The 27,849-nt window shown below is 36.5% G+C and overlaps 1 protein-coding gene across 1 annotated transcript in view; it reads right to left on the bottom strand.

Annotated features, from left to right (window-relative positions):
* The window catches only part of SGCZ (sarcoglycan zeta), a 921,190-nt gene that overhangs the window by 892,806 nt on the left and 535 nt on the right, over window positions 1-27,849 (bottom strand). The gene's annotated exons all lie outside the window — the stretch shown is intronic.

Here is a 27,849-nt window from a genome sequence, read left to right as displayed (position 1 = left end):
CGACGCTCTGCAAAATGAATTAATCAGTTAACAAATGCTGTCAAAGTTTCTGGAAGCAGAGATTATGTCGTGCCAGGTGATCCAGGAAGGCTTTGCAGAAGAGGTGAGAACTGAGCTCCCTGTTATAGGCTGAGTTCGTTGTGAGCAGTACAAAGGGCCTTCTGGGAAAGGCGCCAATAGGAGCGTCAACATTTCATGAAAGTGGTGACTGATCCAATTAGCTGGAGCAAAGGGTTCTTTTGTGAAGAAAGATAAGAACAGGAAGACAAGCTGCTTTTACATTGGGAAGAGTCTTTAATAAGTGACTAAAGAGATTTTTTTCCAATACAGGAGTCATCAAAGATTTTGTTTTTAATGGCATAATCAAAGCAGTACTGTAGAAAGATGAATTTGCCTTTAGAGTGCAGAATGGATAAGAACCGGAGTGAAAGATGAGATGGGAGGATATGATCTGGAAGGTTGCTGCAGTAAGACAAATATTATCCAGTAAGAACCTAGAGTAGAAAAGCTTGCAATAAAAAAAAAAGGATTAAATGCAAGTGATATTGTCAAGAAATAATTCACAGAATCTCCAAGACTGAAGGGATATGGAGCTTAAGAAGGCAGACAGAGCAAAAGGAAAGCTATTAAGTTTTACATCTTTGTAAAGTGAGAATTTTGGAGTCACTAAGAGATAAAGTGAAGTCAAGAGGCTAAGGAGTTTTACAAAGAGAAAAGCTGTTTCATTCCAGACACAGGACATTTGAGCTGATGGCAGGCTAATCAAGCAGAAATGCTAGGCAAGTGATTGGAAAAGTGGACCTTTGAGAGAAGAGAAGACTACGCATTTAGTGGGAATCATTTTTTGGGATAAAGTTTTTAAGTCCTGAGAATAAAGGAGGTATGCCAAAAAGAGAGCATGGAGAAAAATTCTGTTAGACTTGAAACTGACAAAGTATCCATGTTTAAGAGAAGGACGAGGAGAGTTGGAGGGTAGAAGTCAGGGATGAAAGAGAGTTTGGGGAGAGGGGTCAGGGGAGCCAGAGGTGACAGCAGCAAACACAGGAGTTTGGGAAAGAAGGTCTATTGAAGAAATAGAAGCAAAAATTTTCCCCATCTGACCAGAAAGTTCAGAAGTGAAAAGAAGAAAACTTAGCTTGAAAGAACAATAAGATTTAGGGGAGGGGCTTAAGATAGGAGAAACCAGAGCATTTTCATACAAAGAGGGAAGGTAGGTGAGGAAGATCCTTAAAAAAAAAAAAATTGGATAGGTTTAAAAGGGAGTTTGACATAGAAAACACACCTATTCTAAGAGAAAGTTTATATTTGGTATTGACAATTTTAATGTTTCTTGAAATGCTACACTCTAAGAAATAATGACTGATGGAAGCCTTGTGCTTCCTTTGGTTTCCTAATGTGCTTTCAGATTTCTCCAAAATCTCAGGAAACTTTAACTTAAATTTCTTAATCTATGCTAAACAGGTTCAGATGTCTACTAAAAATAGTTTACCTCTGTTGTTTAAAGATGAGTCATGAAACAGTAAAGCCACATTGGAAGACATATAGTGAAAGATAAGCCCTTTCAAGGCCAAAAGGATTTCCTTGGAAAAATGTGTAAGGATGTCAAAGAAAGTGATCCTCAGGCAGGAAAAGAGATGAGAAGGGGCTCATCAGAGCCAGGCCAATGATGTCATTGATTATTTCCAGCATAAGGTACGGTACATTATAGCAAAAATCAATTATTACCAGTGACAGATATAAATTAAGACATAATTTCTAACTAACCCATCCAAATAATTTTCTTGTAATCTATTCTAAGTTTGTTTTATATTTAATTACTAGCAATTCCAATCTCATAAATAGAGTGTTTTCCAGAAATGAATTTATAAATCAGTTGTCAGACACTCAGAATGTACTTTTCATAGATTTTTCCCCCAAGATAGTACAGAATATGATGATTCTGTTAACACAGTAACCTACAAAAGCTAACTTATTCCACAGTTATCGGAAAGAAGAGGCATTTTTAGTGATAGTTACCTCATTGAAAGCTCTCAAGAATTCAATAAGGTAGGTATTATTAGGATCTTACTAATTATTAGTGCCTTATATTTGCAGTCGGTAAATTGAGACATTAAAGAGCAAGTAGGGCTTCCCTGGTGGCGCAGTGGTTGAGAGTCCGCCTGCCGATGAAGGGGGCACGGGTTCGTACCCCGGTCCGGGAAGATCCCGCATGCCGCAGAGCGGCTAGGCCCGTGAGCCATGGCCACTGAGCCTGCACATACGGAGCCTGTGCTCCGCAACGGGAGAGGCCACAACAGTGAGAGGCCCACGTACCACAAAAAAGAAAACAAAAACAAAACAAACAAACAAAAAAACACGACAATTCAAAACATATGGGATGCAGCAAAAGCAGTTCTAAGAGGGAATTTTATAGCTATACAAGCCTACCTCAAGAAACAAGAGAAATCTCAAATAAATGATCTAACCTTACACCTAAAGGAACTAGAGAAAGAGGAACAAACAAAACCCAAAGTTAGCAGAAGGAAAGAAATCAGAAAGATCAGAGCAGAAATAAATGAAATAGAAACAAAGAAAACAATAGCAAAGATTAATAAAAGTAAAAGCTGGTTCTTTGAGAAGATAAACAAAATTGATAAACCATTAGCCAGACTCATCATGAAAAAGAGGGAGAGGACTCAAGTCAATAAAATTAGAAATGAAAAAGGAGAAGTTACAACAGACACTGCAGAAATACAAAGCATCCTAAGAGACTACTACAAGCAACACTATGCCGATAAAATGGACAACCTGGAAGAAATGGACAAACTCTTAGAAAAGTATAAACGTCCAAGACTGAACCAGGAAGAAATAGAAAATATGAAAAGACCAATCACAGTAATGAAATTGAAACTGTGATAAAAAATCTTCCAACAAACAAAAGTCCAGGACCAGAAGGCTTCACAGGCGAATTCTATCAAACAGTTAGAGAAGAGTTAACACCCATCCTTCTCAAACTCTTCCAAAAAACTGTGGATGAAGGAACACTCCCAAACTCATTCTATGAGGTCACCATCACCCTGATACCAAAATCAGACAAAGATACTACAAAAAAAGAGAATTACAGACCAATATAACTGATGAATATAGATGCAAAAATCCTCAACAAAATAGTAGCAAACAAAATCCAACAACATATTAAAAGGATCATACACCATGATCAAGTGGGATTTATCCCAGGGATGCAAGGATTCTTCAATATATGCAGATCAATCAATGTGATACACCATATTAACAAATTAAAGAATAAAAACCATATGATCATCTCAACAGATGCAGAAAAAGCTTTTGACAAAATTCAACACCCATTTATGATAAAAACTCTCCAGAAAGTGGGCATACAGGGAAAGTACCTCAACATAATAAAGGCCATATACAACAAAACCACAGCAAACATCATTTTCAATGGTGAAAAACTGAAAGCATTTCCTCTAAGATCTGTAACAAGACAAGGATGTCCACTCTCACCGCTATTATTCAACATAGTTTTGGAAGTCCTAGCCATGGCAATCAGAGAAGAAAAAGAAATAAAAGGAATACAAATTGGCAAAGAAGAAGTAAAACTCTCACTGTTGGCAGATGACATGATACTATACATAAAGAATCCTAAAGATGCCACCAGAAAACTACTAGAGCTAATCAATGAATGTCATAAAGTTGCAGGATACAAAATTAATGCACAGAAATCTGTTGCATTCCTATACACTAATGATGAAATATCTGAAAGAGAAATTAAGGAAACACTCCCCTTTACCACTGCAACAAAAAGAATAAAATACCTAGGAATAAACCTACCTAGGGAGACAAAAGACCTGTATGCAGAAAACTATAAGACACTGATGAAAGAAATTAAAGGTGATACCAACAGATGGAGAGATATACCATGTTCTTGGATTGGAAGAATCAATATTGTGAAAATGACTATACTACCCAAAGCAATCTACAGATTCAATGCAATCCCTCTCAAATTACCAATGGCATTTTTTACAGAACTAGAACACAAAATCTTAAAATTTGTATGGAGACACAAAAGACCCCAAATAGCCAAAGCTGTCTTGAGGGAAAAAAACAGAGCTGGAGGGATCAGACTCCCTGACTTCAGACTATACTATAAAGCTACAGTAATCAAGACAGTATGGTATTGGCACAAAACAGAAGCATAGATCAATGGCACAAGATAGAAAGCCCAGAGATAAACCCACGCACCTATGGTCAACTAATCTATGACAAAGGAGGCAAGGATATACAATGGAGAAAAGACAGTCTCTTCAATAAGTGGTGCTGGGGAAACTGGACAGCTATATGTAAAAGAAAGAAATTAGAACACTCCCTAACACCATACACAAAAATAAACTCAAAATGGACTAGAGACCTAAATGCAAGACCAGACACTATAAAACTCTTAGAGGAAAACATAGGAAGAACACTCTTTGGCATAAATCACAGTAAGATCTTTTTTGATCCACCTTGTAGAGTAATGGAAATAAAAACAAAAATGAACAAATCGTACCTAATGTAACTTCAAAGCTTTTGCACAGCAAAGGAAACCATAAACAAGACATAACGACAACCCTCAGAATGGGAGAAAATATTTGCAAACAAATAAATGGACAAAGGATTAATCTCCAAAATATATAAACAGCTCACCATCTCGATATTAAAAAAAACAAAGAACCCAATCCAAAGATGGGCAGAAGACCTAAATAGACATTTCTCCAATGAAGACATACAGATGGCCAAGAAGCACATGAAAAGCTGCTCAACATCACTAATTATTAGAGAAATGCAAATCAAAACTACAATGAGGTATCACCTCACACCAGTTAGAATGGGCTTCATTAGAAAATCTACAAACAACAAATGCTGGAGAGGGTGTGAAGAAAAGGGAACCCTCTTACACTGTTGGTGGGAATGTAAACTGATACAGTCACTATGGAGAACAGTATGGAGGTTCCTTAAAAAACTAAAAATAGAATTACTTTATGATCCAGCAATCCCACTACTGGGCATATACCAAGAGAAAACCACAATTCAAAAAGATAAATGCACCCCAATGTTCACTGCAGCACTATTTACAATAGCCAGGTCATGGAAGCAACCTTAATGCCCATCGACGGACAAATGGATAAAGAAGATGTGATACATATATACAATGGAATATTACTCAGCCATAAAAAGGAACAAAGTTGAGCCATTTGTTGAGACATGGATGGATGGAGAGACTGTCATACGGAGTGAAGTAAGTCAGAAAGAGAAAAACAAATATCGTATATTAATGCATATATGTGGAACCTAGAATAATGGTACAGATGAACTGGTTTTCAGGGCAGAAATTGAGACACAGATGTAGAGAATAAACGTATAGACACCAAGGGGGGAAAGACACGGGGGGCTGGGGGTGGGGGTGTGCTGAATTGGGAGATTGGGATTGACATGTATACACTGATGTGTATAAAATTGATGACTAATAAGAACCTGTTGTATATTTAAGAAAAAAAAAGATAACAATCTTTTCTCCCAGTTAATGTTTTCTCTTTTCTGTTGATTTTCATTGCATGGTATAGCAGGCCTATCCTATATTTACAACACTGCTTTTCCAATTTTTTCTGAAGAGCCATGTCTTGGAAACTATACATCTGAACATTTTTCTATTAATATAAAAGTCCTTGTCTTTCAATAGGGTTATATATTCTACTTATTGCTATTTTAGTGTGTTTTTCTTTTCAGTCTCTTCACGTTTTTCTTTATTAAAATGTCACGTTTACTTTCTTATATATTCACTCCTCCATATTCATGCATTAAATCATAAAAGAAAGAAAAAAGATGGTATATAGCTTCCCTCTTTGGGGCAACAGATTATAGCTGACCACAGATCTATTGGAGTGAAAAAACATAGAAACATGGATTAGATATTTGCCTCCAGATGTTTGTGCTCTTCATAATAAAAATCAGAATTCTAATAAATGGAATTCAGTAAGATTAACAATTTAAATGAAGAAAATAATTTAGTACCTTTTTCCCACCATTGAGGGGTAACATAAAGAAAGTGAGAAAATTGATTCTATCAGGTGAGCATAATTTAAACTAAATGCTTTTTAAAATAATTCCCCTTAATTGGAGATAAGCCCATATAAAGTTTAAAATAAATTAATTTAAGGGAAATAAAGTCTTAACCACATAACTGCAACAAGAGTGACTCTACCCCTAAATACATTGATGTATCTTCTAGGGGTTTTTATTTTTTTAAATGTTACATCATACAGAATACACTAAGTAAAATACACACTTTTCTTTTTCCTTTGGGAAATCATATAAAAAATATACATACATTTATTGAAGAAAAAATCAATGTTTCTACATATAAAGCATTTGAAGAGCCAAAGAAAAAGAATTATATTTGTGAAAATAATTTTCTAATACAGGCTTATTAGTATTAATAATAATTATGTAAAATATTAGTTAAAATTCTCTCTAGTGACTTTCCATTTACTAAACAGTATCAGTCTACACGTGAAACAAGTTATGAATCCTAAATGTGTTATTCCTATATAGATTCATAAATTTCATGGATATACAGAAATCTCTTTACATTTGATAAATAATTTTCAGAGGATTCCTGTAGCAAAAAAGCAAGAAGATGCTTGACATGAACCCCATGAACTTCTTGTTCTACAAAATATAATGATGCCATATGTGTTGGAAAAGTGGTAAACTCAAAATTTGTAATTATTGGAATACTCTTTAATAAAAGGAGGAGAATGTTTTCTACCTGTCCTACTAAATAAAATTTCTCTGGAAAAGAAAAAAGAAAATCAACAATTCTAAGCATTGTGGCTATGAATGGTTATTAAAACCATAAAATTACAAGTGTTTTGTTGGTGTTCAGCTGTACTCTAGGACCTTTAAGAATAGAGATAGTTTTTTTGTTTGCTTGTTTGTTTTTATAAATTTATTTATTTATTTATTGGCTGTGTTGGGTCTTCATTTCTGTGCGAGGGCTTTCTCTAGTTGCGGCGAGCGGGGGCCACTCATCGCGGTGCGCGGGCCTCTCATCGTCGCGGCCTCTCTTGTTGCAGAGCACAGGCTCCAGACGCGCAGGCTTAGCAGTTGTGGCTCACGGGCCCAGTTGCTCCGCGGCATGTGGGATCCTCCCAGACCAGGGCCCGAACCCGTGTCCTCTGCACTGGCAGGCAGATTCTCAACCACTGCGCCACCAGGGAAGCCCCTAGAGATAGTTTTTAATTTGTTTAAGTTACCACTATTTTGTTTTAAAATGTGCCCCTGTTTAATTTCATTGACTAATAGAAACTTCTATATATTCACTTTAGCCTTTCATAATTTTATTCTAATATAAAAAAATGCTAAATGATGCTCAGCCATCTAAAAGAAAGTCTGTTTTTATATATAATAAAAGTTAGACACCAAAAGTGACATTGAAAAACAATCATTATAATATGAATGATCCAGAACATAAAATTGTTTATTTTTTGGAATTATAAAATATTGTAGATATAAATAAAAAGAAAATTTTATATATTTTTTGTTTTTACCATAAAGGAATACATAAAATATGTGTCTAAAAACACACATTTTAGCAAAGATAATTATTATTTAAAACATTTACCTTACTTTATAGGAAAATCTAAAATCTCAACACTGCTTCTTTTATTTAATGTTTTGAAAATTAATACTCACTGAGGTTCATTTAATTGTTGTAATTTTGACTTTTCCATCTTTGATGTGTCTGTGAGTATAATCACTTGTATAATATCCAGTTTACTAGCTAATAAAAATTAGATTTGAAATCTAAAACTTCTGTACAGTTTCTAATTGGTTCTTGGGTTGTGTCAGAATATTTTGTCATGCTAGACATGTACCTCTCTTCCTGTGCAATCTCAGGCTTAGTTTCCTAAACAGTGAGGGAGCTCACATTATATATAACTTGTCTTCCTAAAAGAGGCATAGTCCTTATAGAGGTCATATATAAGAAACCTCAGACACAAATTTTGAACACTTTGACAACTTCTTTTCAAGGTAGCTGCCCATTCAAACGCTGAAGAAGCAAGTTTAAGGATATAATTTGGCAAGTGGTCTTTAGAGATGTTCCTAAGAGCACATGAAAAGAGCAAACTCAATAAGAAATGAACAGCAGGTGTTCTTTCAATTAGAAAGAAATGAGAAGTTTCAGATAATGAGACTATGATGAAAACTAGTGGCAGATACAATATATAAAACACAATGTTAAGGTTGATATTCTTCCCACACACTCATCTGCATGCTTCCTTAATTAAATGAGCATGTTAGTTTGCATCTTTTAACATTTAATCTTGAAACAACTCCCTCTTTTCATCTTTAAATAATGTCAATGTGGATTGCTGAATATGCAAACACTGTAAGAAATTAGTTTATAAGTCTCTTAGTTAACTGAAGTAGATTGGAGCATCTTGTGGCATCTTGTGGCATTAAACTAGACACATGAGAATTACAATTAAGATAATCCTTGCTCTTCAAGAGATTAATAAGTGAGTACTTTGCATTTGTATAAAGCTTTCTACTTAAAAAAAGTAGTTATAGGTAGACTCCCTATAAAATACTTTTCCTGAAATTCATCACATTTGGTAGCCACAAAAAGAAACTTACTTAAGTTTCAGGAAAATTCTATTATCTGAATATAACACAAACAACCAAAATCTTGCTGAACTTGTTATTTTTACAGGCACTGTTTTACTTGCTTTAGGGGAAGTCTAGATTTCAGATTTCTGTCTAGAGCACATGGATGCCCACACCCATCTATCTAGCGATGTCTATAGATATTTATGGTTGGTCTAGCCACTTAATGGTTACTCAGGATGATTAGAGTCAGCTGGATCTGAGACTATCATGAAGGCTGCCAAGGGTCTTTTTAAGCACGAGAGGAGCAGTAAGTGTAAGTTTTCTTGGTCCAAATTACAAAGCATCACCAAGACAAGCTGAGCCAAACCATTCACTAAAGCAGTCTGATCTCGCCAATCTCTGATCAGTTCTGGTGAGCTCTGGAATAGTAATAAACCACTAACAGTCACTCATTAAAAGGATTATACACACTTTCATAGATAGTAAACTGATTAAACACATTTTTCCAAAAATAAATAAATAAATATGTTGTGGGTCTGTGTTCAAAGTAAGATAGTGATGAGGCAGTACAAACATTAATCCAAAGATAGAAGTCATTAGTGTTCTCAAGAATGCCACTTTTCCTTCATGATGGTTGAATATTGAAAGTTCATGCTTGCCCCTGGTTTGAGCCTTCCTTCCTCAAGAGCGCATTTTTAATGTCCCCTTGTAGTTTAGGAAAAAATGGAGCTAATGCCGCCCAGGAGTGTCCAGAACATCTGTATGGCCCCATCTACTCTGATACCCATTATGAGTAACATCTGCCCAGAGCCAGTAATTCCTTCCCTAGGGATAAGGTTGAAAGGCATTTCCAGTTTCAAGAAAAAGGAAGTTTTTATGTACTACTTTATGCCAAAATTGTTCTAAAGGAAGTTGGCCATATCAAAGACCCTGTACAAGTTCTGTATCACCATACAGAATTCCCAGAAAACTCTCAAGAGGACTACATTGATATCACTACTGTAATCAACTCACTATTAAAGAAAATACAGAAAATATCTTGTTACTTTAGATTCCTGGAATTGTATCTTCTAAATGTCAAGTATTTTAAAGAAGTGAAAGGATAAAATATGGTTATAACAGTTGCAGCTGTAGTAGAAATGGAGTTACTAATAGACAGAACGCTAGAATTGGGAGAGAATAAAATTCACCTTTTCTTGAACTATTTCTTTTTATACAAGGCTATAAGAAAGTTTGTGGAAAGATATTTGGCCAGGAGGGAAGATCAAAGGGTAAAGAATTCTACCATCATACGGAAGACAATCTTTTGGTAAGACTGAGAATCTTTTTACCTTTCAGCCATCATGTCCTGCTTATGAGCTTATGTTATGTTACAAAATTAATAGGATCAAAAAAGTGACTATCATTACAGCTCATATTAACCCCACAAAGTTGGGATAAGAACTGAACTCAATGAACTAACTTCTTGGAAATTTCAGTGATAGTGTCAGCTTGAGTCCCATAACCATAAGGCTGGACTCTCAGTCATGACAAATCACACCAACCCCAGGCAGGGCTACAATCAAGGCCCTTGCCCCACTTGCCCCGAAGCCAACACTGAAAAATGTGGAGAAAATATCACCAGCAATGCTTTCTCTCTCTCTTTTTTTTCTTTCCTAGTTTGCAGGCATTCATTTTTCCACTTGGTAGTTTTGAAATATCAGCATACACCAGTAGACTAGCTTGCCTACTTATACAAATTAAAAGATGAAATTCTCCTGTATAAAGTCTTTGAGCAAAGTGAAGCAATAGCAATAAAATCTACAAAACAAAGGCTCTGCATATTGAAGTGCTCTGCATACCAGAACAAAGAAAAGCGTCATTTTAATTTTACTTTGGTAAACATACATGCAGTAAATTCTATGTAAAATAAAGACCATTTATTATGTAATATGAATGCATTTTAATAAAATTTTGTTTTTCTATTCTATTAGATTTTGCTTTCCCCAATGGGTTGAGAGGGAACTTACTTATGATATATAGTTTTTCTTAAGTTTTTGATGAAAGCCTTTAGATTTTAAAATATCTCAAGGAAACAACATTGCTGAAAGCATGCATACAAATAGGCAGAATAGCTATTTAATGCAGGCCTGTGTAAGTTTAAACAACCTATGTGCTCTATTATAAATAAATAAAATATCCAGAATCTGAGACTAGTTGAGCAAAAAAGTAGTTAAACTTGGTGAGATGTGAAATTAGGTTTTAATGCATGCAAAACACATTCCAATGCATATTTTTAGGTGTAGGCTGATTGGCTTTTTTCAGTGTTTAAAATTAAAAGCTGCCTTTAGGCAGTTAAGAACCTTTGGAGAGCTTTTGATATTATTAAATTCAAGCACTTTCATTTAGTTCTACCATACAGCCATGCAAAGACTAACACAAGTCTCATCTGAAGCTAGGTATTTATGTGGCCAGCTGGCAATACTGTCCCATGCAGCCTGTTCATCAGCTTCTCTTTCTGCGGTGAACCTGCCACCCTTCTCAGGTGAATACACTCATTTTTTCTTACATCTCAATCATGTTTCACTCATGCTTGCCCGTTCTCATGAATATCATACTAACAATAATAATTAAATAATAATTGAGATATAGATGGATAGCTCAGTGCCAATCGCTGATGACTGTACCCACATAACTATCTCATTTTAGTCTTACAACCTATAAGGGGTAGGTACAATTATTTATCCAATTTTGCTATTTGAGGACATTGACATTTAGTGAAGTTAAATAACTTGGCCAAGTTCAAACAGCTCACAAGTGGAGCTGGAAATGAACCCACGTCTATGTGGCTCCAAAGCTGAGCAAAGAGAGAGTGGGTGCTAAAATTGGCTTCTCAAACGCTGTTAGGTTGTATTAGATTTCTTCTTCAATGAGAAGCCTACAACTCATTTACTCCATGATTAGGAATTTTCCATGATTAGGAAAGTAAAGATCTTTTATACTCAAATTAAACTCTGTTCAATAACTATGGATTAAGGACTTTTTGTACAAGATACTTGGCTAAGTGGTTGACTGTCTTTATAGTATATTTATTTATTAGTTATTATTTAAATTCATTTTTCTTCAGAGTTTAACATTCTCTGGATTGAACTCTCTCAGAGATTGTATGTGTGGGTGACCGTCATGATACTATTCTCCTTAACTTTCTCTTGTATTTCTCCAAAACAGTTTTGATATGTTTTACATAAACATGGAAGTCTGTGATTTGTACAAAATACAAACTAATAATCTTGATTTGTCTGTGTTAAAATATACTGCTGAGTCAATATAAACTATAAACTCTGATGCATCTGATGCAAACCTTCTACTGGAGGTTCTACTTTCATATACCATCATTTATTTCCTATTACTCGCAGGTAAAGATTGAATACCAAATTCAACAGATTGGTCATTTGGGAAAGGTGTGTTTTTCTTTTTATGACTGTCAGATGGTGATGGGAATTTTACCCCAGGATGAAGTGTGACACTTTTATCCCAATAGTTTTTGTTTGTTTGTTTGTTTGTTTGTTTGCTGTACGTGGGCCTCTCACTGTTGTGGCCTCTCCCGTTGCAGAGCACAGGCTCCAGACACGCAGGCTCAGCGGCCATGGCTCACGGGCCCAGCCGCTCCACGGCATGTGGGATCCTCCCGGACCGGGGCACGAACCCGTGTCCCCTGCATCGACAGGCGGACCCTCAACCACTGCACCACCAGAGAAGCCCTATCCCAACAGTTTTATTACACAACAGGGCAAGTGTCTCGGGAGCCTGAGTGGATGACATATTTACCTGAATGTTGACTATTATCCACCTCACCCAGAGGAATACTGAATGAAACAGGTGCTTTAACTAAGGAGAAATCTGTCCTGAGCACATAGATCATTTCTAATCACATACTCACTTGTGTCTCATAATGAATTTGGAGGAGGAAGAGCAGTAAGATTAGTATTAGAAAACAACTTTCATTTAAAGGTTAATTAATTTGACAAATATTTATTAAGCACCTACTATGTGTAATGCACTTCTCTAGATGTTGGGGATAAAACAAAAAAACAATTTAATAACAAAAATAATTTGATGGTAGCTGTAAAGAGATATAAGAAATAAAATGTATTCATTTTGTTCAACATAACTCTTATGAGGATCATACATATGGTTTTAATGATGCCTTTGAAATGCACGTACCTGTAATATAAACTTATAACTGACAAATACTAATCTTAAAATAATTTCAAGAACAAATAGAAAACATCCATCTACCAACATACTTAGAAGCTAAAATACTAGGAGAAAATCGCTTTTCTCAATAGAGTCCAAAGAACCAGTACCGGTCCGCGGCCTGTCAGGAACCAGGCCAGCACAGCAGGAGGTGAGCGGCAAGCGGGCGAGGCTGCATCTGCCGCTCCCCATTGCTCTCATTATGCCTGAACCATGCCCTCCCCTCCGCCCCCATATATGGAAAAATTGTCTTTCACGAAACCGGCCCCTGGTGCCTCAAAGGTTGGGGACCACTGGTCAAAAGTATATATCAAAACCAGAAGTTTTTGAGTTAATTAAAATATGAGGAATTGGGATTTCAAAAGTCATTTTTATAGCTCTCTTTAAATAAACGAATGTTTATAAAAATAAAAGTCTTACTCCAAACTTCTTGTTACACGGTCCTGTTCCATGAAGTATGAGAATCATAGATATAGTAGCAAGCATGCCTTCTTACTAACAGTTATCTACAACAGTGGCAAAAGGGGACTGAAAAGAGAGGAAGTGAAGACATCAAAACCACAGGGCTCTAGCAAATGGGTCCTGCCTCACCTCTACCTCTAATAGTCTGGGTAATGCTGGTTAGAATCAGAGACAAGTCAAGTCCTAAGCATTCAGTTTCTGGACTGTTTAGACTCAACTAGGCTATAAGCTTTTAGAAAACTGCATAAACTATTGTACATTGAAATAATTTTATTTGCCTTAAGAAGTAGAGGTCAATATGAAAAACCCAAGACTTCCTCTGGATTTAAGAAGAGAGGGATAGTATTAAAACAGATTATTTTAATCCCAAGTGAGAGAAATCAAAATAAGCTAGTATGTGTATGAGGAAGGGGAGATAGGAGTAAAAAGCAAATTTATTTTCAGGGGAATATAACAGGACTCTAGAAAGAATGGAATTCTTTCCTCTCTGTTGGGTTTCATTCTTTTTCAGCAGCAGAGTCCACAGCTGTGCACTGCACTTAGTTGACTGAAAGCTTATTTTCCAGCCATTTAAAATTCTAGCAACGTGCCTTGCAATAAACCTTTCTCTGCTCCAAACTCAAAAAAAAAAAAAATTCTAGCAATGCTAAAAAAAAAAAAAGGTCCACTTCATCATCAGCTAATCCAATAAATTCCAAAAGGGGATATACTGCCCCCTAGAATGAATATTTAAAATGTATTGAGACATTTTTGGTTGTCATAGTGATTGGGCTGGGGGTTGGGGGGTGAAGACTAAAATCCCAGCAATGTGTGGAACAGTTGTGTACAAACTGGGGCTTGAATCCTAGCCCGTTGTACACATTTTTAAAATAAAAGTTAGTAAATTTTTACACAATTAATGAGCTGTCCAGGAATACAACATCTATATAAATGGAAAGAACTGCTGTCTTTTATTTTGTTCAGAATTTACCAAGAGGTCCTCACAACTTCAAAAAAATATCATCAGGAAAAAACACTCTTGGAATTTGAGTGGCATACACATCTCTGTCAATCTTAAATTGTAGCTTTTGCATTCACTGTGTCCTAGCATTTACATTTTGAAATACATAGAACCTCATCAGATAATGCTTTCCTCTTATTTCCTTTTATTTCTCCTTTATATTGCAATTAGGGCATGGTATTTTCAAAATTATGTGCAAGTAGATTATACTGTGAAAGCACTTATAAGAGAATTCTAAAGGGGGCTTTGTAAAAATTATTTGCAAGTAAGTTATATTATCAAAGTATTTTATGAGATAATTTTAAAGGAGGCTTTATAAAAATTATTCACCATTAAAAGTGAATATTGGATCCAATAGGGTTGAAATCAAGTTATTTCATCCATATACCATGGAGAAGGAATTTAATTGGTCCCACTTGGGTCAGATGTATCGTCATGCCCCAATTAGCTATAGTAAAGTAGCTAGACTCAAGAAATTAGAAGGGCAGGCCATCCCAGCGATGCAGACAGACAGCCTATTATAGATTTTTCCTGTAATGTTACAGGTCTGGCACAGGAATAATAATAAATGATATCATAAATTAGGTCACTTTCCCAACTAGCATTTACCCACTTCCAGCATTCCACTTTTCCCTTCCCTATTCCTTTCTCTACACTTACAAGGTACTTTTTCTGTTCTCTGATTATGTAGGACCTCATACCAGGCCCCCTCATTCATTCAATTATTCACTCCTTCATTCATTTAATAAAACTTCTAAGTGTTTACTCTATGCCAGGCATCCATCTAAATACTGGGAATGGAGTGATCAAACAAGATCACTGACTCCACAGAACATATACTTTATAGCAAGAAAAATAATAAACAAAAATATTTTTTAAAACTTACTTTGGAATGTGAAACTGTCACTAAGAGAAAATGAGACGTTATGATATGATACGGAATAACTGGGAGGAATTTCTTCCTTTTCTGTCATGGAAAATATCCTATCCTATGAAAAAATGCCCCCAGAGTCCTGCTCGGCTAGCAAATCTGATAAATAAGTTTGCACTAAGATATTAATGCTCATAAATGATTTAATGTATTAGCTTTCACCAGCAGTTACCTATCACAAAACTAGAAAAGATTCTTTGCAATTATTTATTTTAGCACCTTCATTTTACACTTACAACAAAGAGGCTGAAAAAAGGATGAAAGAAATACACATCAGAAACACTAACCAAAATAAAGATGTGTAATAGTACAGTGCTTTAGTTAAAGGCGATCTATGTATATTAAAATCAGGAAAAAATAAAATTACCAGAAATAAAGAGGTCATTACATAATGATAATGGTCTCAACTCACCAGAGAAATATAACAATTTAAATTTATACATATCTGATAACATAGTCTCAAATATATAAGGCAAAAGCTAAGAGATCTGCAAGAATGCCATCATAACAGGAAATTTTAACATATCTCTTTCATAATTACAGCTTAAACAAACAAAATAGAAAGATTAGGGAAGGTGAAAACTATGTAAATAAACTTAATCTAATAGGATTTGGTCTCCAACAAATGAAAAGATATACATTCTTTTCAAGGAAACTCAGAACATTTATAAATATTGAACTTCTACTGGCAGTTAAGCAATTTTCACCAACCCTAAAATGACTGGTTATCATACCAACCATTTTTTCTACCACACAGAATTTAGTTAAGAATGTAGAGTGGAGTTAAATATACAAGTGTGCAGAAACACAAAGAAAGAAACAACCATCTCTTCCTGGGTCTAGGTACCAGTCAACAAGCAGAAGTTCTCTCAGCAAAGAAGCAGAGATGTAGTCTAGGCAAGTGAATATAAAATATTATAAAAGAGGAAACGGAAGTGGCATGATCAAGGAGAAGTGAGTTATTTGGTGACATTATTGTAGAATGTGTGTGTGTGTGTGTGTGTGTGTTGGAAGGTAGGTAAGAGAGTGGTCATAGAGCAATCTTTATATCATGTTGTATCATGTTGAGGAGTATGGACTATAAAATAAGCAACAGGGAATCGACAAAGACTTTTAAGCAGGTGAGGGACCAAATATTATTATCTTATCCTAAAAGGGAAATCTGAATTGTGGAATGAGGATTGCTTGTCGAATAGGCTGGACAAAGGAAGATCAGTTAGAAAGTGTCAAGAACCTGGCTGGTTCCTTAATAAGGAATAATCTCCCTTTGAAGAACTATGAACAGATCTTGCTTCCTGGACTTCCCCATTCGTATAAGTTACATTTTCTTAGGAGATCTCTCACTAGCCATCGTTATCACCAGCCATCTTCAGTGAGATCTTGGTTCCCCATTCCTACTTTGAAATATGCATATCTAGGTTACCTCACTCTTATTAGCCCATATTATAAGTCCCATAGAACACAGCTGTGATGACTAAGTAGCTTTTACTGAAATACTAAGGATATAAAAATAAAATAACTGTGAAGCCAATCTAACTGACAGCTGAGATTTACAGGTCAATAACAAACCAGTTTCATTAGCTGTGATGTGCATTTCAGAATATAAACACCTTGGCCTATATTTATTGAGATTTCTTCATATTTTTTTCTATGCCTCTCTTCCTAGTTAGGTGGCTTACTCTGTTAGCATATGGTCCTTGGGCCACCTCTCAGAGACAGAGCTGTCAAATTCCCAGAGGCATATAAAAATGTTTGACTATAAGAAATCTGATCAAAATGTCAAAAATACAGAAAATCAGCTAAGGAAATTGTCAAACATAATTCATGCTTCTGGGACAGTGTAATGCAAAGATTTCATCAAGACAAAAAAAGAAACTATAAAATGAATCACTATTATCTACAAATGATCTGTGGCTCCCTTCTCCCAACCTGAACATTTTAGTCATAATTAATCAGTGGCTGCTCTCAGGTCTAGCTTCCAGAAACCATCTTTTCTTCATTTTTGAGGGTACCTTTTTGCGTTTCTAGAAACCTCTAAATCCCTTTCTATTCAGCATCAGGCCCAGCCTTGGTGCGCCCGTTTCCATTCTTTCCCAACTTACTCTGAGATGACTTACTAAGAATAAGAAAGAGAATGTATAAATCCCTTAACAGTGATTCCAACTATACCCCTAACCCTAGGGCCACAACTGCAACATCGCATTAGAATTCACTGCAATGAGACCAGCATAACTGCCAGAATAAGACAGAGAACACTCAACAAAAACTCAGAATAAAGAAGATGAGAATTTGATGTAGGGTTTTAACAAAAAGCGTAAAAGGGGAGAACTCTGACTCTGTGGTATGATGGACTTGTGGATCAATTAGATGAGTGCGCTGAGTCAACGGGATCAGAAGAAAAGGATCCCAAGAGCACCAGCGGGGGTGCTTAAGTGAACGGTGAAACACTAAGCGAACAGAGGAGAAATTTTGTTAGACTGAGGTGAGTGTGAAATATCCAGAAAGGGATTTCTAGAGTAGATTGTTGAAGACTAGGGAGGAGGAGATGCATATGGTCTTTGGGCCACCAAAGGTGTAAGGTGGATGTGTATTATTGCGTATCATCGCCTTGCAAGTAAAAATAGAAGCTATGAGTAGATAAGACCACTTAGAAAGTATGTATAAAGAGGGACCTGAAAAATACCATGGACAAAATCCCAGGCAATAGGAACTTTAGAGCTTAGGGTAAAACGTAAAGATTTTGAGAGTGAAAGATCAAATTGGAAGAGTTCATATATTGCATTCCCATTGAAAATATAAAAAAGACAAATTCTTGCTAAGAATTCAGTAAAGCATATATCAAAGGTCTATAAGAGTCATGTCTACTAACACCATAGTGAATCACAGATTTTGTAATGTAATAATTTAGACATTGGATTATTTAAACCAAAGAGAAAGAGAGAATTCCAGTTAAGTCAAATGTTTTTGGGGGAGGAGCATCATGTTTTTCTGTTTACTTGGAGCCATTCTTTCTTTTTCAATTAAGCTTTAAACTGCTGATAACTTTCCCAAATTTTAGTTGATGTTTCTTCTTGTCATCTTCATTCATCCGTACTCCAATACTATTCATCGTAAAAAAAGAAGTGGAAAAAACAAGATCTCAATCTTTGGATTTTTGATCGCACTGTGCATGTTGGAATACACTTAACATACAGTCCTACGACTTTGAATGAGCACTGAGTTTAAGATAAGATGGGTAGGGCATCTCACTAAACATCAGAAAATGAGGCAAAGAAGACAAAAAATTATACACTGAGCATGCTCACAGATAATTTTGACAATTATGTAAGTCTATGAAACCAAGTTAAAGTATAGCATTAACTACTTAATCATTTGAGATAGAATATCATCGCATATAACGTTACGTTTTTAGCATTCTTGAATCATATTTTTCCAAAGGTTGCCGAAATTCCCTTCAGGTGTGTATACATATGAAACAGGTATTGAAAAAAAAATGACTAGTTTTCAATGCTAAGCGCTTTAAAGTCAGTTGTGTTTTTATTTATTATGTGCAAAGAGCTCCCCTTGATTTAGGAACTAAGTGAAATAAATATATATGTAGCAACATAGCAGTATTTCTAAAATGAAATAAGGTTTGTATAGTAATTGGGCTCAGACGCAAATGAAAGATCCTCACTTGTACTCGCCACCTGCCAAAAATGTGTTTAACTAATCCAGCTGTATATTTCACATACATAATTACTAAATGCTTAAAATGTCTCCCAAGAATGCTTTAATAATGAGGACCTTTATGATTAAGACACAACACTATTCGTGGAACTGCTTGCTCTTTGAACCATGACACAAGCGTGAACTTTAAGAAACTTGATGAGATAAAATACCTCAAAGTCCAGCTGCCTCTGCTGCCTAGAGCAATTCAACTGATTAAAACATTGATTTTTACAAAGTGAATCTGAAAAAAAGTTAAACAATATGCTGATTCAGATGGGCTCATTTATTTTAACTTTTCTTAAAGTAATGTCACCACAGGAGACAAAAGTCATAAGCATTAGAAAGGCAGAGATTTAGAAATGTAGATGATCATTCTACACAAAGGCCAAATTTGAGAACATTAAGAACTAATAATAATGATTTATAACAGAATGTCTTAGAACAACTAGAAGTTTTGATACCGTAAGTGCTAAATAGCAGTCTTTGGGTGTACAGTGAGTTTCATTTTGGGGCAAGCAGGTTCACAAGTAATGCAGCTATTATGTGCAATGGAAATCATGCACACAGCACAACTGGATATACACAGCGTGCTAATTCAAACTTTTTAAACTTTGTAGCCCCTGACAAATGGAAGTAAATGCCTACAGAGGTATAAGCTGCTCAGAAGAGATGAGAAATACTGAGGTATGTCCACTGAAACATTATGAAAATAACTGAGTCTCTGCAAAAGGTCTTAATAATTTCTAAGTATACACAAATTTATGGCCACTAATTCTTTATGAAAGTATTTAAGAATAGTGGGAGAAAAAAGTATTATGAGGCTAGGAATTAGGTTAAGACACAAGTATACTTGTTAGAGCTGGGTCACAAACTTGCCTCTGAGTTCTTTAGCAACTAAGGCAAAGTAGAAAACACAATCAGTTTTATGATGAAAAAGATTAAGATTGAATACCAACCGGTTGCTTAGAAGCATAACTAATTCTGGTACTCAGACTAGATAGTATTTCTCTCTCATGAGTCTCACATTGAGAGGGATGTGGAAACCCAGAATGTAATTCAGTAAGTCTTAGATAAGCAATTTCTTACTTGGATTAGTTAGCTTCTCCTTCTGACTTGGATTTTAAAAACCCTCAAATACTCTGAGTAGATAGAAACTTGTGGAATTGCAGTGATAACAGTGTTTTCCCATTCATTACATTGATTTATTAAATAATGTTTCACAAAAACACTCTTGCTCATGGCAGCTGAATTGGTTGTTTCTACCCAAGAAAGAATCAAAGGCTCTTTTATCTCAGGTAGATAATATGTTTTTTTCTAGCCATTCTAAGCAAAGACAGAAGTTTAAAAACCAATATGAAAAGTAAGATAATGATAATGTGTGGGTTAATATTGAAGCATTACATGCCTCCAGCAAAGAAGATGATGGTAGGCTCTTTCCTCTCTTGGATTTAAGGTTGTATTTCTAATTCTTTAGGAGTAACCCAGAATGTTCGTGCTTTACAGCCATTAATAATTCAGCCGAGGCACTGACAAAGCAGGTGTGCTTGTGCGACACACTAAGATTTTAAGTCAACCTGATCTCCCACCCAGAAGCCAAAGCTCAAATCAACTTGGTTGTGTCACTTAACCAGTCACAACTGTGTTCTCTAGAAGGATGCCCAAATCTAGCTCTGACAATGAAAGGGAAGAAATTAGAGAAAATGATGGTTCTTAGGCAGAAAATATGTGTTATCATACAATCATACCATCTAGTTAGACCCTTAAATGTTGAGACTTGCAAAGGCTTTGAAAAGTGTTCTTCAAAAATGGTATTATTCAATATTGATCCCCTTAAGAATATAAAAGAAATGTCCCTCCAAAATAATGTTCAGTTACCTGTATATCTTCATTTGTGATTGCTGGTATGTTAAGTCTCAAAGATTGCCAGTGAGAACTTTAGTTTTATTATGGATTAAATCATCTGGTATTTATTTCCAGGTTTTGGGGCTCTCATAAAAGCTACATTCATAATAATTGTAGTGTAAGTATAATCATTTAGGTCTATTGTTTTTTTCAGTTTCAAGACTGATACTAAACATACAACAAGCTGAAATGCCAAAGCCATGTTAGAGGTTAAATCCAATTTATGGCTCTAACAAAATCAAAATTATTTGCAGCGATTCAAGAGGCAAGATAATGAGGAAGACTCATGGAGCTAGACAAAATATAGAGGGTTTATTTTAAAAGATTGGTACAAGGTTATGAAACTGTTCCTCAGTGGCCTAAATTCATGATTTATCTATCACTTTCTCTTAGGTTTTATCCACAACCATCAACCAACAGTAATTTGACCCAAAGTAACTGATTAGGAATGAGAATATTAGTAAAAAAAAAAAAAATGAAATAACAATTCTCCTGTAACAAGAATAAATACTATGAGTATGGCTCAAATACTGTCACTTTTCTTTGAAACAAGATTAGAGAAATTCAGTGAAAAATATCTACCATAAGAAGTTCTACAAACATCCTGGAATTCTAGCCTACATATAAGAGCATAGTATTTGGATATAGAGAGCATAGATTTGAATTATTATTCCATTTTTTATTCACCCTGTGATCCTAGGCATTTTACTTGATTTTTCTGAGTCTCCATTTTGGTACCCTTAAATGAGAATATAATATTCAACAGACAAATTTACTATGATGTTCAAATGATGCTATATTTGGGGAATAAAAAGAGCCATATTAACTTTATTTATCAATTTGAAAATGATTTTCTCCCAGGAGGGCACAAAAATGTCATTCTCAGAAAAGTATTCAGAGCCCTAGACTCACAGACTTGGAAGATAGAGATCTACTAGTCCTGCGGTTTTTACTTTGTGTTCCTCAGTCTTACAGTTCTAGGCAATGTCCTGGGGTCAAGTGCAGGGGCAAAGGGGAAGTGGGTTAGACAGAGCCCCCAACCTCTCCTGCTCCCACCAGAACTGCTCCCCTTTTAGATATTGCACTTGTTTAGAAAATACTGTTTGAACAGGTTCTTTAGCTGTGGCTAAAAATGATTACAACAAAACCCAGGAACCAAATCCAATTCCTACCTTGCAATACCACCATCACCTGAGAAACCTATGATACACCCAAGAGGCCACCTCTGGTTGATGGCAAAGCCAGGGTTTAAACAAGGTCTTCTAAGTACTCCTTCAACAAGATCTGTGCCCTTCCCACCATACCAATCAATCCCCTTAAAGGTTACAAGCTGTTAGATTTGGGGTGAGAGATTTAGTACGTTGGGGTGTTTCTGACTTCCAAATGCCACTGAACTCCATTTTGGTGTGGGGTGATTGTTTCAATTAATATCTAAGGCTGAAGCTTCAGCTCCTGTTTCACTGATGGGCATTGCCATGGCAATTAAAGCTCTTCTGGCTAGATAATGAAATCCTTTTTTTAAAAAAGATTTCTGATCTCAACTTGGCATAGAACACTCTAGATAACCTATTTAATTCCAACAAAGCAGTATAAATGTTTTAAAATCGGATAAGGGCTTACAATATTTTTCAGTCAATCTACAAAAATATAATTTAGGAGTATCAAAAAAACTCTCAAGACACTAGCACAGTTTTTAATTTTTAGGATGGGAGTCTCTGTAATTCTCTTGGAGGAATGGTAATTCTTAAGTTTGTTCATTCTGTGGTTGGCCTAGAAGTCTCTAAAAAGTTTCACTGAGGATATAAGATTACCTCATGCTTCTAAACATTTGCCAAGAAAAAGAAGAGACTTCAAGTAAAATAAAAACTTAGATGTTAGTATGTTAAAATCTGTACTTGTATAAAATGAGGTAGCTCACTTTTAGTCATATAGAGATTTAGAAGCTAAGAATTTTGTCACAAATCAAGCACAATTCTAAACAATTAAACTTAAAAACTTGTATTTTGACACAAAACATTTATTTATTTATACAGTTACCTATTTAAATGCATATACTCAAACACTTCACAGAGATCTGAACAAAAGTACATGGTCATTTTCCTTAAGAACTTAAAGTTGTAAGCTCTGCTAAATCGTATTTTAGCTGAAATTCCAATACAGTACGAGAAACACCTCACTAAATATTATATAAAAGGCAAGCCCCCAAAGACGCATGCTGATTTATTGTCTTACAGCATGAAGCCATCTTGTGTAGCTATGATTTTGAGTTCATAAATCCTAAAATATTCTTTTTTACTGGGCCTTCAAAATTTGATGTATTTTCAATTGTTAAAGTCTGGAGATCAGCAAAGCTATAATAGCCAGTACAGAGATTGGAATATACACTTAGTGATGACAGTGGCCCACTGAAGATGTCTAAAATTATCATTTGCACAACTTCCCTCAAAGGTATTTTTCTTAATTCTCTTTCCACTTATATCAAAAATGTTCCCTCATCCCTCCTAGCCATATAAAAAAGTGAATGTTTCCCTAGGGCTACTTGAAGTTTACTTTAACTTCAGTGAAACAAGTCTACACTCCGCATACAAAGAAATCAAGGTTAACTGTTTCTCCATCTTTGTGACTGGTCCCGACGTTATCAAAAGAGAATTGGAACTTGACCTGGGTGGACAAAAGTTATAATTCATTTAGATATGAAAGAAGTCAAATAATTCAGTACTCACAATTATGTTTCCTTATTCTAAGCCAAGAAATGAATATATAAGGCAGGTTGCTAAAAATATGATGTTTGTTGGAGAGTACTATTTTTCACTATGGAATGACTAACAAAAAAATACCACCTACTTACACTCATCACAAAGCCTCCTACACTGCAGTAAGCCGACTTTCCTGGGCTGAGTGGTTTATTGATGAAGCAAAAAAAAAAAAAAAAAACATTTTTAGAATTCTTCTAAGTGCCAACTCTCTTATTTGATTGAAATTGTAGAAGAATGTACTATGAGACTTGGTTCTAGACCTCAGCATTTTTCAATCAACCACTTGTTTAAACGCCTATGCATTCTTTGGCTAGATTATCATTTCTCACCCGTGTACTTTCTTAATGACCCAGTTGTATTATTCAGGGAAGCTTTTACCTTGCAAGTTTCAAGCTCTTGGTAAATGGAATTTTATTTAAATGAAAGAGATGAAATTAAACAACAGTGACTGAACTATATTTAATTAACTCAAACAAGTACAATTATATTTATTGAAAAGTTGTCTCATGCACCTCAGGATTAACTATGTAGTTTATAACTATATAGTTTATAATTTTGTACCTTAATTGAAAATTAAGAAAATAGTCCAGAAGCATACTGTTTATGTTCTACACGTAATGGAAAAATTCCATTTTAACTTTTAACTTCTAGCTAATCATCCCATTTCCTTTAGTGGGAACAGTTCTGACAAATAAATAAATAACAGCTGGTATAATACTGCAAAAATTGTACTATACTCCTGATGTGTTTTATGTTTTTGATCTCAAAGCAAATTACAGTTATCCACAAATATACACTTAGCATCTGAAAGCATAATTTCTTGATTGCTAAATACAAGTGAATTAAAACATATTTCAAAAGCTAAGTAAAAGAATCGTCAAAGACATATGTGTTACTTAAACATACCATTTACTCAGCCTAATATCTCTTACAAATAAACACTACAAAAAGCAAATGTATAAGTGCCAGCTCTACAAATTAGTAGCATTCTGTGTTCCAGTGCCTAAGATATGTAGTTTAAAAGAGGGCAACCCCAAAGCTAAAATAAAAGCTAAAGTTATTCTTTTAAATATCAACTACTAAGAGTACTCTGTAACTCAGAGATAGTCCAGGACACAGGGTACTTTCCTTAATATCAATATTCATTAGCACTCACATTTCCAAAGCAGTCACCCATATGCTGAGTTGTTTGATGTTGTTTCTTCTTGAAAACAAACACCAGGGCAAAATCCAGAGTAAAGTTATACATTTATTGGAGAAAGAAACAGATAGAGATCAAAGGGAAAAGAAAGACCAGAATTCTTTGAATGAGAACTCTCCCCTTCAACACTGATCTGTTTCATCAGGCACGTGTGTTCAGAAGAGAAGATGAAACATGCTTGTCTTCATTAGCAAGTTTTATACAAATAACTATATGTTAGTTTCCCACCAGTAAATCTTTTAATATGCAGATTAAATTTAGTTTTATGATAATGACAGCAATAGCTTAACACTTAATTATTGAAGCTTACCTTCAGTTTAAAAACTTGCCAAAGGTAATACTATTTACTAAACAGCAGTTTTAAAAATCAATATCCACACATGCAGCATAGCAAAAATATATATATACTCTTTGTTAAAAATCTCATAAAGAGAAAATAGTCTGGCACATAGATGAAGAATTAGCAGAATCTTCCTTTAATGATCTAAAACTAAGCTAAATGGAATTCTTATAGTACTATGTACATTTGTTTATCCATCAAATCCCAGTGAACACTGTTTTTCTTTTCATGTATTTAAAGCATCTCAGAAACTAAAGTACTTAGGCAAATCTGTCTTAAAGTGAGCATCCTTGGATCACAGGAAGAAAAGCCAAAAAGCAAATAATGTCAAAAATAAGTATCCCCAGCTTGTTTCTCCCCTCTCTCCACATGAGGGACTCTTCAGCAAGAAGCCACCAGAAAATAACTTCAACTGGAATGGTCTAGAAAACCCAAGCCAATGGATTCTGCTGATAAGAGGAAATCCAGACAAGTTTTTCCACATGTAGTGCACCCATCTCTGCAAAGTGTATACATTCCAGAGTGTAAGTGTTTTAAAGCCTCCTTGTTCCAGGAGTGTAGTAAAAAACATGACAACACAAATTTTATTTCTCAAACTGGAGGATCTCATTGTTTTCTAATAAGGTTTGACTACCTTTACTCTCTTGCCAGTTTTGACTTTCTACAGCATTGTGGCCCTCACATAATTTTTCAGCACCCTCAACAGATCTTTGCCTCCGACATTCCTTCATTTCTTCCCCGTAGGTCATTGCCCAAGTGTTCCCTTACACACAAGCTCTTCCAGTTTCTACTGAGTCTAGCACATTCTGGCTGTGAGAAGCCCTGTGTGAATGTAAGCTGGGATCTTCTACTAAACTGACAGAAGTTTCCACCGTGGGTTTGCTCTTTCACTGATTTAAAAAATTTAGTGATGCCAGGGTTCAGAGGGGGATAAGCTGGTAGGAAACTAATGGAATATCAGGGAAAGTGATCACCCCAAATCATTTTTCCCTTCCATTTCCCATGAGCAAAAGCTTGTCTCTGTACAAGCTTTTTTTTTTAACAAAAAAATAATCTGGATACTCTGCTTCTGCACGAAATGTACATCACAAATGTTGTTCATGTACCTCGCTCCCGAGACTGGGATGCTTGGGAAAAGGCAGCAAGAGATCCTTTCAAACACAAAAGCATTGCGTCCTACCTTAGTATACGGATAATAGGAGACCTCTTTTCCAGGCCAAGGTCTACGGATGGTGACCTTGGCCGTAACACAGAAACTTATTGTTCCCCAACTTTAACTAGAGCAGCAAATATTTCTCCTCCCTATTTGCTTTTTCCAACAAACCCCGAGTCTTAAATGAAGTGGTGTCTTAGTTCTTCTGATTATCTTCCTCCACCCCACCTTCAACTACAATGGGTGGCAGGGCCAATTCTCTCTGTGCCTCCTTTCTCTCGTATGCAATTTAGAGCACCAGGAGATTTGGGGTGCACGTTCCAGGAGAACTGGGCTCCTGGGTGGGCAAGCTCATGCGCTGTGGCCAGGGCAGAGAGCAGGCTGCAGAGGAGAGGCTTTTGCCCTCTTCAGGGGATTTCTCCAGCTCTTTCCTCTTACTGGGCAAACCCATTTTCCTGACATTTCTGGGAAAACCTCTGCTAGCGAAGTTTCCCCAGTTGGTGAGGATGCGTCTGAAAGTCCTCACCTGAACACAGAGTCCATCTGAACTGATCTCTAGTGTCAAATAATCCCCTGACGCAATGGAGTAGAGGGTAGAAAATGCCTACGGGTGAAGAGGGAAGAATAAAAAGAAAGGATGCTCCCAAGCACTGCCCCCTTTCCTGTTTTCTCATTTACAGTGAGCGGGATATTTAAATGATTTTGTGGTTTGCTGATTTTTTTTTTTTAATGGGCACTGCAGCAGTGCTCATCGCTTTTTTAAAGCCGTGCCCACAGACAGAGGGGCATACTGTCAGCCTGAACGCGCCTGCCAGCCAACCCCTCTCGGTGGAGCCGGGGACCCGGGAGGGAGAGGGTGCTTTGAAAGGACCCAGCGGAAAGGTGGGGGCAGAGTGGGTTCCGCGCGGGTCAGGACAGCTCCTTCTCCGACAGTGGGAAGGATGCACAGAATCTCCCTGGGTACCGCTTCCCGCCCCACTCCTTTCAGCCCAGACCCACTCCCGCCTCCCCGGCCCCTTCCCACTCCCCCAGGCCCGCTCTGCGCTGGGTGCTCAGGGCAGGCACGTTCGCTGTGCTCGCGTCCCCCGGGCCAGCGCGGGAACCTCTCCAGTCCCTTCGATTGCAGCGGGTCCCCCCACTGCACACGAGTTCGCGCCCACGGCCGTGCAACTGTGGCTGAGACCGTGTCAGTGCTCGGGGGAGAAAGGGGTCTCATGAAGAGCCGGAATGATAACGAGCCGTCGCTGCAGACGCCTCTGTACTGAGAATTTCTAAGCGGAAAGAGGCTGACCCCGTGTCGGGCCAGGGGACAAGCAGCTCGGAGCGAGAAGAGGAGGCAAAGTGGCCGCGCAGCTCGGGCAACTTTACTGGGCAACCAGGCGACAGCGGGCAGGGACTGTGCCGCCCGCCGCCTCCGTTTCCCGGGCGAGGTTAACGGGCACGCGGCGCCGGGTCTGGTACCCAAAGTGCTGCTGTAACTGACGAGGGGAGGACAGGAGGCTGTGGCC

Source organism: Lipotes vexillifer, unplaced genomic scaffold, assembly GCF_000442215.2.
Source record: "Lipotes vexillifer unplaced genomic scaffold, Lipotes_vexillifer_v1.1 scaffold619, whole genome shotgun sequence".
Taxonomy (NCBI): domain Eukaryota; kingdom Metazoa; phylum Chordata; class Mammalia; order Artiodactyla; family Lipotidae; genus Lipotes; species Lipotes vexillifer.
The sequence above is the reverse complement of the archived record's forward strand: the minus strand, read 5'-3'. Positions and strand labels throughout refer to the sequence as shown.